Source organism: Macrobrachium nipponense, chromosome 19, assembly GCF_015104395.2.
Source record: "Macrobrachium nipponense isolate FS-2020 chromosome 19, ASM1510439v2, whole genome shotgun sequence".
In the NCBI taxonomy this organism is placed as follows: Eukaryota; Metazoa; Arthropoda; class Malacostraca; order Decapoda; family Palaemonidae; genus Macrobrachium; species Macrobrachium nipponense.
In genome coordinates, this window is record NC_061088.1 from 44,185,864 (window position 1) to 44,199,537 (window position 13,674).

The window sequence follows — 13,674 nt, forward strand, 5'->3', positions numbered from 1 at the left end:
AGTAAATCCGCAAAAAAGCAATGAAAATCAGCAACGGATCAGCACACAACCTAGTGAAATGCAGGCAAGCACGCGATTGAGGTAGCGTTGTTTGGTATTGTTACGCTTAGCGTCCTCGACCGTTCGAGGTCGTTGTTCGGTCAATTTACCATACAGTTTAATAGTGTAAATTAATTTATGCGCCTCCGCTCAGAAACTAGTTCTGCGTATGAGGTATCGTTAAAAAGCATAAAAAAACGTTGTAACTTTGGAATTTGCGTTGTAATCTAACCTGAAACTTAGTTTTTTTAATTATGTACTGGAAACAAGCAATGATTTTTTCATTATTTGCGCTAGTGTATTCATTCGCTCGGAAACTAGTTCCGCATATGAGGCGTCACTAAAAAAATTTAAAAAATACGACATAAAAAGTTTCGAAAATCATCATAACCTCAAAATTTTTGTTGTAATGTAACCAAAAACTTATTTTTATTATATACTGTGCTAAACTATAAAGGATTTTTATCATAGCATGCGTTTTTTAAAAGCGTCGTTAACTCGGAGCGTCGGAAGCGTCAGCGTCGTAACCTCGGAACAAGCGTTGTAACCCAGGACGGATTTTTCCATTGAATATTTAAGAAAAAGCGTCGTAACCTCGGAATGTTGTAAGCCGGAACCGTCATAACCCGGGGACCGCCTGTACTTAACCATATGAGGACACAACATTCAAGTCATCTGTTAACTAGTATGAACTGTAAAATGCTTAAAAACTATTTTTAAAAAGCCTAACACCTGTATCCCTACTTTGCCCTATGCCCAGACTATTGGAACACCGCATTGACTGCCATGAAAGGGCCAAGTGAGAAACCCTCTTCCAGCAAGAATTGGACGTCTCTCAGATAAAAAGATGTAAACACAGATGCCGACTTCCATGTCGCTGCCTCTAGAATCGCCAACACTGAATAATTCTTAAGGGAAGCCGCCGATGTTGTCATGCCCCTGATACTGTGTGCTCCGGGGCGTGAATCTGTACTGACCGAACTAGCTGAATCACTAGAATTAGACTGCGAAATGACCTCCCGTAAGAAGAAACTGATCGAGTTCTTGGATATCGCTCAAGACAGCATCCTTGGGGATACGAACAATCCATGGATGTGGAAGCAGTTTAGCGGTTCGAGCTAAACAACATTTCAAAACTCGCACCAGACACAGGTGCATTTCTGCTGTTTCTCCTCCAACAAAGTCCTTGAGCGAGGAAACTTTAAATGCTCTCGGCAAGGGATTACTTTCCATCTCAGATTTCGCTCTAAATTCCGGGAGGTAAGCGAGATAAATATCCTTTTCTGAATATGATACCTTTCTAGACACCGCTTGTATTTCCCCTACTCTCTTAGCTACCTTTCTAGACACCGCTTGAGTATCCCCTACTGTCTTTGCTGTTGTGAGCGATATCAGGAATAATACTTTCTTCATTAACTCCCTCAAAGATGAGCTTTCTGAAGATTTGAGTATGTTCGTTCTACAGTCTGGTTCTATGTTTGACTTTATGCTTCTCCTTAATGTTAGTTCTGGATTAGTAATATTACAGTCTTTATTTTCTCAGGAGAAGATTGAAGCTGTTACAAAGAATACAAGTTACAACTACAAAGTTTATAAATCTATTTTGGACCCTGGCAATGTTTTTGCTTCTTTACTGTAAGACGGCTGCCAGTCCTCTCCATCTTCTGGTGTTCATAAATTCAGCCACTCTCGGTTCGAATTCGGCCCAACCTCTTAAGGCAATGTAGGTTCTAGTTCTCCGCCCAACTATATTCTTGATTCGTGGAGCGGTCTTTCCTTATCTTTTCCCCATCCCCTTTTAGGTGGGGTTAACATGTTAATTCCTCCTCTTCCAGTGGAGTTGGTTAATTTAACATGTTAATACCTCCTCCTAGAGGTAGAGCTCCATTACTGATAGAAGCTGAGTAAGTCTAGTGCAAGGTCACAGGTCAAAGATTTTATGACGGTCTTAAGATTTTAATTGCGGCGGTGTTATGGTCCAATGTCCTGTGATTAAGGTTTTGTTACGTCTAGGCTTGTTGATCGAATTTTGACTCACACACCAAAGCTCAATTCTCTCTCTCTCTTTCTCTTTCTCTTTCTCATTATTTTCACTGTACATACTCTGATCATTCTTTCTCCTTTTCTTTCTCTTTCTCATTATGTCACTTTACTTTGATTATTCTCTCTCTTTCTATTTTTATGCTATCCTATCTACTATTATTTCTTATAGCTATCATTTCATCGGGGTTGTGGTCCTTGGTAGTGTGGTGTGGTCTTTGGTTGCTTGTCATGTTGTTGTTGTGTTGTGTGGTTGTGGTTCTTGGTTGTTGTTGTGTTGTTGTTGGTTGTGTGTTTGTTTGCTGCAGTTGTTGGTGTCTCACGACCTCGTCCAGCGAACAGCACAGCATAGCCCTGAGTATTTGTTGTAAGGGTGAGTACATGTGTTTGTGTTTTTTGTTCTGTGTGTAGGTAAGTCAATTGTCCTGCGTTTTTCTGTAGCAGGTAGAGGAGAGTGTGGCTGAGGGTGAGTTTGGCAGCTGGATTGATTAAATTTATGTGGAGGGTCTTGCCCGCTTGTTTTAGCTTGTGATCCTGCCACATTGGGAACAAACCAAGGTAGGTCTTGCTATCAGTTCTTTCCTTTTAGTTAAATGGGATCTTTTGACCCCTTAACAGATTTGGTGGCAGTGGTAAAGGGTAATTAGGCCTATGGATTACGTTTCTGGAGAGACTGGGAATTTTATAGGAGTTAGGAGATTAGGAAGATGTTAGGAAATAGTGATTATAGCTATATATTTTTGGCAACTGTCCGTCTACTGCTGACAAAGACGTTGAAGTCAGCGAAATTTGAGTAGTCGAAGGGTCAGCCAGCCTTCAACTTCTAAGGCAGTGGCAATGTACATTGTGTGTAGGTGTGACGAGTTTTGGAAATACAATGGAGATTATGGTATAATAATTAAATGGGGTGGTCTTACAAGAGAGAGAATTACACGCAGTCATAAGTGTAACCAAATATATATGTGGTAATGCGGGAGCAGACGACTTCAATGTGTTTAATATGTCGTTCCTTGATGAAGTAAGTGTTAAATATTTCCTTTCATTTATATTTTTCTTATGTTAATTTGCGCACGGACATATTTCATTTTGTGTCTCTGTGGCACTCAAAGAACAGTAGTGGGTTGCTCTTAATTGCAATACATGGGAATATACGGTACGACATGTTTCAGTTTTGTATATGAGCGTGAGTGGGAGAGAGGCTGGCAGATTGATTGTGCTAAAGTCAGCAAATACCGAGCGAGAAGCAAAGGCCTGTACCTCATTTTCTTTCTCTTTCACCTCTTCCTGTTTTCTGTTCATCAGCTCTTGACCTTGTAACAGTTGCAAACAGCTGATACCTTGGCCTTCAAAGGGAAAGAGTAGATCTCCTCCCATAGAGTTAAGAGATCTATACTTGGGAATAGCGGTTTATTGGGAATTGATGCATACAATTTTCTTTTATTGGTGAATGATACATTATTACTTTTGTGTTGGTGGTTTGTGTGGGGATAACATTATTGATGTTATTATAAAGAAGGCAAAATGGCCAAATCAGGTAACAGAGAAACTTTGGTGCATAAGATAACTAACATAACTAGAGGAGTCAGCCCTTTTTGAGGCATTGCTGATGGCGTTCTGTCCCAACCAGAGCAAATTGTTATTGAGGGAGTGAATAACTATTTAAATCCAAGGGAATTAAAAATGATGCAGAGGCGTTCACAGACGTAAAAGCATTGCTAGATTTCAATAAAGGGGATTTGTCATTTAAATGCCATAGTTTCCAATACACAAAATGTCAGTCATGGAGCGAATTACAAGCATTTCTGAGGACAGCCTATGGAACAAAGGAACACAGAGATATAGTGAGAGACCTAAGAGGTCTTTACGAGATTAGGAAAGGTAATAAAAACCTTATTGAGTATAGCTCTAAACTTTTTGACTCAGCGGAAGAATGGATACAGAAATTGAAAAATTCCACATGGGTAAATGGTGATAAAATCTCACTTAACAATTTACAGAAAATAATAATTTTTCCATGCATCTACACGACGTTCCAGACACCGTTGTAGATAGCTTTGATGAAAAGATTGAACCCACATCAGATCAGGAACCGATTTATTCCCAAATTCAGAAACACGTGTCCAAATGTCCCACAGTGGATTGTACATTTTTTAATGGGACCAGTCCAAGAAATACAATACAAAGAGACTCAGATTTTCCTTCTGCCCATTTGTGTGCAAAAGTGGAATATAAGAGAGGATCGATGGACCCACACCTCAGAAATTCGGGAGTTACAATATGAGAACTTCCCAGGCTAATTTACTCAAAGGGGCAAAGAGATCGGCAAAATTTTTGGAAGGCCAATCAACAAAAAAGGTACAGATGATTTGTACGTGCCATTTTGGTCTTGTGGGGGATGCCCCAGAGCCCAGGCCGATAGTGAATGGAACAGTGGGGGATGTGAAGATCCCAATTTTCATTGACACAGAGCTTCGATAAATATCATGGACCACAACCGGTATCAGTCCATGTTCTCCCAATATCCTTTGAAACCCTCAACGGAGATGGTGTGTGATGTGCAAACCCATAGATTAAATACCTTGGGTTTTATATGAATACAATTTACTCTGGGTGATAGAGTTCTGATAGAACCATTTTTGGTGATAAAAGGGGTTGCATTGGGCAACAGACTTTTGCCAGGCCATCCTGCATGTAGGAGACACAGGATATCAGTCCATACAGGTGTTAGTGGCACAACGGTTGGGATACCGGGTGTTTTTATTCCATATGCAGATATAAGTGAAACTAAGGATACAGAGGTTAATATGGGGATGTGGAACAGGAAAGTACTAACCACAGTAACTGCTTGTCCGATAGTCAGGAGTTCTGCCCGACTGAAGGGTAGGCTCCACTTTGGAGGGGTGCCGATCGTAAAAGATCGTAAAAATATTTGCCAAAAATACACTAATCAAGACAGGCTAATGAAATTTTCAGGCATTATTAGCACTATAATAACGCATATTCTCTGTGAGTTTTATCATCCTACAGGGAAAATAAATGATTTTATGAAAAAAAATGTGAAATTCAGGGCCCCTTGTACTGAAGGTTATTTGGTGATCGGTGAGAAACTACAGTCTTGAATAGAAATTCGGTCTTACAGAATGTTGGTATATCCACCTGGAATATGCACATAAATCATTATCAAAATAGAACAGTAAATAAGCACGTAACAACAACAAAAAAAGAGAGCAACAACTGAAGCGAAAGCGCAGCCGATAAATATGGAAATCGCAAATATTATAGTATATCTCTCTAAATTGGTCGATGTCGTTTTCTACGTTTCCTACGAGTAGTTTCATCTCAGAAAACTATTTTAGGGGTATCTAAACTAATTTTTCAAGTTTCTTGTCCTCAGAAAAAATCGCTTTTTCGCTTTTTCTCTGGTTTGGTTTTTTCGGGAAGGAAGGGGGATATTTCTTTGATTGTCCTAAATAATATAATTTTTAGATGTTTTGGGCTATCAAGTGACATAATAACTACAAACTCTCAGAAGGTTTTGTCCCTAAATCGAGGTTTGAATTTTTTCTGAATATTTCTTCCTAGCTATAGTCTTATTTTTCGGCGGGGCTTTCGCTGAACTTACCTGAAGTTGTTGCTCTTTTTTTTTTGTTATTACGTGCTTATTTACTTTTCTATTTTGATAATATTTTATGTGCATGTTCCAGGTGGATATGCCAACATTCTGTAAGACCGAATTTCTATTCAAGACTGTAGTTTCTCACCGATCACCAAATAACCTTCAGTACAAGGGGCCCTGAATTTCACATTTTTTTTCTTAAAATCATTTATTTTCCCTGTAGGATGATAAAACGCACAGAGAATATGCGTTATTATAGGGCTAATAATGCCTGATAAATTCATTAGCCTGTCTTGATTAGTGTATTTTTGGCAAATATTTTTACGATCGGCACCCATCCAAAGTGGAGACTATCCTGAATGTAAACATTCCACTTTGCTCTAGGTTCAGGAACAGATTGAGGGGTGGCATATGTAAAGGACCTCAGGTTTGTATAGTTAGGCAAAATACAATTTACTTTAAAAAATTATGATTTGTTCCTACACGTTATACAAACCATCAGTCCCTTACATGAGGAAGACACACTGATTGGTGGGAGGAATCTGAGTCTTGTGAACAGACTGGTGTTTGCCCAACCAAGGTTCCCGCCCTGGTCGTAAGAGCAAGGGGGAGTGGGGGGGGAGCCTTGCCTCTGTCCAAATGACTGGAGTGAGATTACTACAGGGCCAATGGGCAGACTTCTGGACCAATTCATTAGAGGGAGGCATGTGTAACCTCTTATGAATAGCAAACAAGAACTATAGTCGGAAGCAAGAGGCCAAATATATAGTACTGGGTTTGTCTCTTATTGCTATCCACTTCTCCCCTTGTTAGGGAAGGGACGGATACATGCTTCTATCCCTAATGAACGGGAAAGAATGGAGCTCAGTCACATAGCTTACCAGCATCTGAATCCCTAAGTGTACCCATTCGAAGGGTTTGTTTGGCATGGGGTAAGTTCCAGTACTGACAGGTGTCTTAGTGTGGCCTTTGTGTTTGTGGCAAATGTTGCAATTGTTCTTGTTTCCTAATATCTGTAATCATCGTAGACCAGTAGAATAATGATTTGGCTTTTTGTGACATAATAGAAACCCAGGATGACCGTGTAAGGGATTGGAATGCAACCAGTTTAGGACAGTCGGTATAAGAGAGATTGGTACTACTACCTGGTCGTTAGCCGACTGCGGTGTACTTCGGGTTTTCCTAGTCACAGATCTACACAGAATATTATCCTTGATTATGAAATTTTGTTGTGAATATTTTCCGTATTGCTTTTCTTTAGGATTTCAGTTTAAAGCGTTTATTATTTTACTTAACTGAGGGTCCTTCTGTTGTTCAGTTTGTACCAGTTCAGCGCTCCAACCCATGTCTTCAACGTTCTCGATCGTTTGGGTCAATGAACTCTCATGTTCGAACGCCATTTTAACGGTTTGCATGGACGCGGCAATATCTTCTAATTCAGCTGATGGTTCTGGATACGTTGGTGCAGGGTTGCGGGATAATGCGTCAGCTATGATATTTGCTTTCCCAGGTAGATATCCTATCATTGCGCAAAAGACCTGAATGATCATATTGCATCGCGTTCTCTTAGGGCTGTGGTTAAAGCCTTTGAAGAAGTCAATGAGAGGCTTATGGTCAGTAAGGACCTTAACAGGATAGCCATAAATTATGAACTTGAAATGCACAAACGAATTGACGATAGCTAGCCCTTCCTTGTCTATTACTGCATATTTTCTTTCAGAGGGCTTCAATTTACGTGAATAAAAAGCTATTGGGAAAAGCTGATTATCATAATGCTGAAGTAGTACTCCTCCTACCCCTTGATCTGAGGCTTCAGTTGCAATAAAGATTTTCCTTACTGAAATCGGGAAATTTTAAGATAGGGGAGGTGCTCAATTTCTCTTTTAAAATATCAAACGGACTTTGGTGCTTTTCCTCCCTTATGAATTCCTCACCCTTCTTCGTAAGGTCGGTTAAAGGAGTGGTATTTAGTGAGCCGTTGTGCACAAAGCCCCTTTAATAGTTGAGGATGCCTAAAAACTTGTGCGCCCTTAACATTAGTAGGTAAAGGAAAATTGCTGATGGCCGAAAGTTTATCATGGACTACTTTAAGACCTTGACGGGATACTTTAAAGCCTAAATAGACTAGTTCTTGCTTGAAGAACTTGCACTTTGAAATTCTTACTCTTAAATTATGCCGTCTTAGTCTCTGGAGAACTAACCTAAGTTTATGCAAGTGCTCTTCTATGGTATTAGAAAAAAATTACAAGATCGTCCATATAGGCATGGAGAGTTACACCTAGCAGGTCACCAAACACTATATTAATAATTTGGGTAAAGGCAATAGGGGCGTAACATAAGACAAAAGGCATACGTAAAAATTCATAATGACCCCTTGACATGCTAAAAGCGGTGTAAGGTGTGCTTTCTTTATCTAAGGGTATCTGGTGAAAGCCTTTAAATAAGTCCAACGAAGTAAAATATTTAGGTATTCTGACCTAACAGAGATAAGATGTCGTCGGTACATGGCACCAGGAAGCATATTTCCCAAGTCTGGAAGTGTATAGGGATGGGGAAAATTAGGACCAATCAGAGCCCGTGGAGCTGATCCATGACGTCATAAGTCACGTCTTTTAGCTACACTCGGTTTCATAGCCATTACTGCCAATCACAATGCCTAAGAAAAACTTCCCCATTTCACAATTTACAGCTTGTATGACCTATACATTTTATTCAGATCTATGTAAAAAAATGCATCACTAATTCAACAACAATACATTCTTCAAATGAGATACACCGTGAAATATATTAGGCGTTATTGACATCTCCCTCTTGGTAATAGTGCTCAGTGCCTGTTAATTCCTGCTCACAAAGTCTATATTTACTGCATAAATAATATTTTCATCGCAAGTTGCTAAATTATATACTTGAAAATGCGTGTTTAATGCCATTTGTAAAGAGTTGCCATAACTCATGGGATGAATCAAACAATATGCAAGATGGTAAAATTGATGGCATGGTAAAAATGATAGTATATGATCTATAATTAGCACTACAGACTACAGACAGGAGGCCAAAAACTTCGCGGTACTTCGACTCCCATTAAGATGAATTTAATCTTGGGCTTTGAAAGTGACTACTTTAAAAGCACGGAGCATGGAACATTTTTCAGGCATTACTGCTTGTTGTTTCAGGCTATAAAAACTTATTATGTATTCTACTAAAACTGCCTTGTGCTTAAATGAAATGTGGAGGATATAGTTTTGATGACAAATTTAGCACCCCATAGGGGGATAGTACCGTCAGTACACCTCATTCGGTGCAACGTAGGCTTTACTTAAGGTTCTTTGCAGCGTTCCTTCGGCGCCTAGCTGCAACTACTTTCATTCATCTTACTGTACCTTCGTTCATATACACTTTCTTCCATCTTATTGTCCTCCCTCTCCTAACAAGTGTTTCATAGTGCAACGGCGAGGTTTTCCTCCTCTGTAACACATTTCAAATCTTTTATTGTCAATCCGTTTCAGCGCTGAATTGCCTTAGTTGCCCCTGCTTGGAATAATGCCAAACATCTATTTGTAAAAATATAACAAATTTATGCACTTAATTTAAGGCAAACATTTGGCCATTGAGTGTAAGCTTGTATGAAAATAGTAGTATACTCATATAATACCGTTATCCCTGTTGAAAGAGAGTTGAAAAAAAAGTGTCATCCATAATTATTCTAAAGCATATCGCAGTTCTAATAAATTTATGCAGCAATTCTGCTCTAGTTCAACTTAGTAAAAAAGTCTACTGTAACTCCATAAATAGGCAGTACTATTCTGTACTCCTATAATTCCTAAAAGTATTACATACTAATGAAATAATCTTAATTCTTTGCACAGAATGAATGACAAGTACGAAAGGTTAACTAAGAATATCAAATAAATTAAATAATCAGTGTTTTCTTTGTGCACAATGAATTTTAAGCAAAAATCACGCAAGGGCTTACTAAAAATATTCAATCCTTTTTTATTTGTTTGTACACATTGTATGAAAAGTAAAAATCAAAAGCAAAAAAATATTCAATAAAAAAAAATATTCATATATTTGCACACAATGAATGACAAATACGAATCAGGTAAGGACATCTGGAAGGTTTTATGAAAACGGAATCCACTTCAAAAAGGCAATTTTTTACTACAGCTTATCAAGTACACCTTGAAAAACAACCGTATTCAGATTAGCGACTGACAGGATGAGTTTGTCAAGTAAATGGATTTGGTTTCCTATGTTTCCTTAAGGGCACATTAGCTCTTGAAATAATTTACTGAATGATGCTGAAACTGTGTCCCTGTAAATAGTAGGGACTATCAGTCTGATTCCTGTTGATGACCTAGTGATGAACAGTATATTGCTTTTATATAATGCACAGTAATGTGCATTACTACGAATAGCATATGTCCATAGAAATCCATAGTGTAAACCTACATCCTCTCTCTATTTTCCCTTACAAACAGGTCAGATACCATCATTTTTACCATGTTATACATTGTTTGATTCATCCCATGAGTTATCGCAACTCTATATAAATGGCTTTAAATGTGCTTTTTCAAGTATATAATTTAGAAAATTGCGATGTGAAAGTATTATTTACCAAGAGGGAAAAGCCAATAACGCATAATATATTTCAGTGTATCTCATTTGGAGAATATATTGTTGTTAAATCAGTGTTGCATTATGTTTAGATATATCTGACTAAAATGTATAAGTCATACAAGCCGTAAACTGTGAAACTGAGAAGTAAGTATTTCTTCGGCATCGTGACTGGAGGCAGTAAATCAGTAATGGATATGGGACTGAGGAGGGATCTAAAAGGCGTGATTGGTCCTAATTTTCCCCATCCCTATACTCTTCCAGACTTGGGAAATATGCCGCCAGGGGACATATGTCCCCCCCCAGCCACCCTCCCCCCCTCACGACGCCTCTGGTAACGAACAAAAAATTAACTTTACACCATCGTAAAGCACCTGGGCCCAGTATGATAAAATAAAGATATCAGTTCAGTATAAATAAAGATATTAATTTACAACGGAGGAGTTTCAGTTTGTTTTATAGTTTGGCCTGATATATCTTATAAATTTATTCATTTATTTCCTCCCATCCACAATTTTCAACCTTTTGAACGGAACCTCGTTTAAGCACCAGTAGTTATGCTGTACGTATTTACTCATTTTATTCTAGTGAAATATTTAAATAAGTAATCCAGATTAGTGCATTGCTGTATAGAATAATAGTAAAAGACCCGAAGGTAGCGTAACAACCCACAAAAGTGCTAACATTCATCTTAAATATTAGTGTGGTGTATGCCAGCACAAACTACTTTACGTACTCACCATCGGACCATGTTTTCTATATATTCATTTCGCCGAACAATAGTGCCAATTGTCGTTTCTGCAATTTTCTCATATTTTATAATTATGAGAATACGGAGACTGATTTCGGTGAAAAGAGCCGTTTAGTTTGCTCAGACCTTTTGTTTCCATTTTAGTGAAGAATGTCGGAAAACGGGAGCTTTGCTTCTGTGCTCTTTTCCATCGTTTTCATTTGTGCTTTTGGATTAACTTCTTAATAATAATGTATAAATGCTGGGCACATTATCCACAAGGCTGATGTTTGAAGAATGTAAATTGCCCAGGAGTGTTCCCACGTGACATGATCGCCTTATAAACGTTATTTGAGCTCAATGAATGTCAAGGGTGAACAAAAAGCAATGAAAATGGTGCTGAGGAATTATGTAGACGGTTCCAGTACTTAAAAAAATAAAATAAAAACTTGGAATGACAGCTAGTTAACGCTGAAGGCAAGAAAACATTAACAGAAATTTAATATCTAGGATTTTAACAATATATATATATATATATATATATATATATATATATATATATATATATATATATATATATATATATATATATATATATATATATATATATATATATATATATATATATATATATATATATATATATATATATATATAATCACACACACACACACACACACACACACACACACACACATATATATATATATATATATATATATATATATATATATATATATATATATATATATAATACGTATGCACAACATGATTCTCCGGAAAGTTATTATGAAAGTTAGAGCTGAGCTTAAGTTAGATACTGGCCAGATTTGAGTGTCAGTAACATGAATTTAAGCAGCACTTCCGGAGGTAAGTCTATGAAGTATGAAACAGGTTCTGCAAGTGACATCAGTCTGAAATTGTCCTTTTGAGAATTGCTGTGTCCATGGTAATAGATTGTTGATAAGTATTAATTATAATAAAAAAACAAGCAGTTTATAAAGTTTTCAGAATGATGTTGTGCAAGATAACAAAACTTCAAATCTAAGGCTTAATCCAGTATTAGGAAAGATCGAGTAAATAATTAAGCAAATATAAAATTGAAAGCTAAATTATTGTGTTCAAAATTCAAAGCTGATGTATCCTAAACTTGGTCAGCGGCTCGATCTCTTCCTACTGTCTTTGCTTCGAGGTCCGAGGGTGTTTGGTTGACCGACCACCTACAGATTTGCTCTCGTATCATAAAAAGTAGAGAACAGGTGTTGCTCTTTTATAGTTTTTTAGTAATTCGGTAATTTTCAAACGTTTTGTATCATTAATTTATTGATTAAATTCAAGTCAAACTCACTTTGCTCTTTTGAGCACATCTTTGGAAGCTTATCATGCAGGCCATGGCTTTTTGGACTCATTCAGAACGATTGATTCCAGTATTATGCACAATAATTATATTTGACCGAAACAAGTAGACTGCAAAGTGGTCATCCGTTATCGGCACAGTTATGACATCGCCTGCTGCATTTCATTTAAAAGTTGTTGGCTCAAAAGCATTCATCTGTCATGATGTTTACAAAGATACAAACTCACCCAGCCATCGAACTCAAGTGACCTTTGTAACTTACGTGCCATTATTTAAGACACAAAGAAAGCTATTTAATTGCCGTGATCATATTTATCTAAACTCTAAATGTGTCGTCATTATTGTACGCCACTGCAATAGCTGTGTTGGACTTCATTAAACTAAGATCAGTAGAAATAAACGAAAATCTGGATAAGATCGAAATTCCTCTAGTGGGTAGCCACCTTCCACAGTTGCGGTGACAGAAGGTAAGTTTAAGGAATTTCCGTAATATGTTGCTACAGGCCGTATTCGCATTCTCATTGTTTACCTTACTTGCTTATCATTCGTGTTTCGGAGTAAATACAACAGCCATTCTTATATATCTTTAATGTGCTGCTGGCAGGGTAACATTGATAATGATGATGGAAATGTTGATGGTGGTGGTAATCTGCTGTTATAAGTCATTATGGAATCGTTATCAATTATGCATCACTCGATGCGTTTTTTCATTCTTAATTTTTTGCTTCAGAAGTATTTCGTAGAAAAGTTAAATATACTTTACATTACAATGCATGACTCATTCGTTTGTTTCAGCATTGCACACACCTATATATACTATATTATATATTTTATATATATATATATATATATAGATATATAATATATATACCGACGATTTCATCATACTTTCCTTTCCCGTCTTGAGTACCTGGAACGCTGTGACTAGCCAAGGCGAACAGCACAAGTTGCCAGCTATCTAAATTGTGTCGATGCAGAGTGCATAATATTTGCAAATAATTATTGCTCTCCTGTGAGAGGGAACATTTCAAGCATGTCGTCTTTGAGAATCTTTGCCTTTCGCGTATTCATAAACCAAAAATATCCTTTGGGAGGATCTCACAATCCTTGAAGATGAGTCACCATATTGCGCAACATCTTCCTAGGTCCCTCCGGATGATCCGGCGTCTGCGGTTTAGTTGACTTCTTCTAGTGGCCTTCTTGCCTTGTATCTGTTGTTGTGCGTCCGTCGTAAGTTGTGCCGGGCTTGTGTTTGTTTTGTGCTCATTCTCCTTT

General features: G+C 37.6%; 1 protein-coding gene across 5 annotated transcripts in view; it reads left to right on the top strand.

Annotated features, from left to right (window-relative positions):
- The first annotated feature begins 13,550 nt into the window (after positions 1–13,550).
- LOC135216728 (uncharacterized) overlaps positions 13,551–13,674 on the top strand; it is a 481,792-nt gene continuing 481,668 nt past the window's right edge. For 3 of the 5 annotated variants that reach the window (XM_064252232.1, XM_064252208.1, XM_064252194.1), the window contains exon 1: positions 13,588–13,674. This exon is cut by the window's right edge. The gene's annotated coding sequence lies outside the window, so the exon portion shown is untranslated. The other 2 variants (XM_064252201.1, XM_064252225.1) reach the window with 2 other exon arrangements.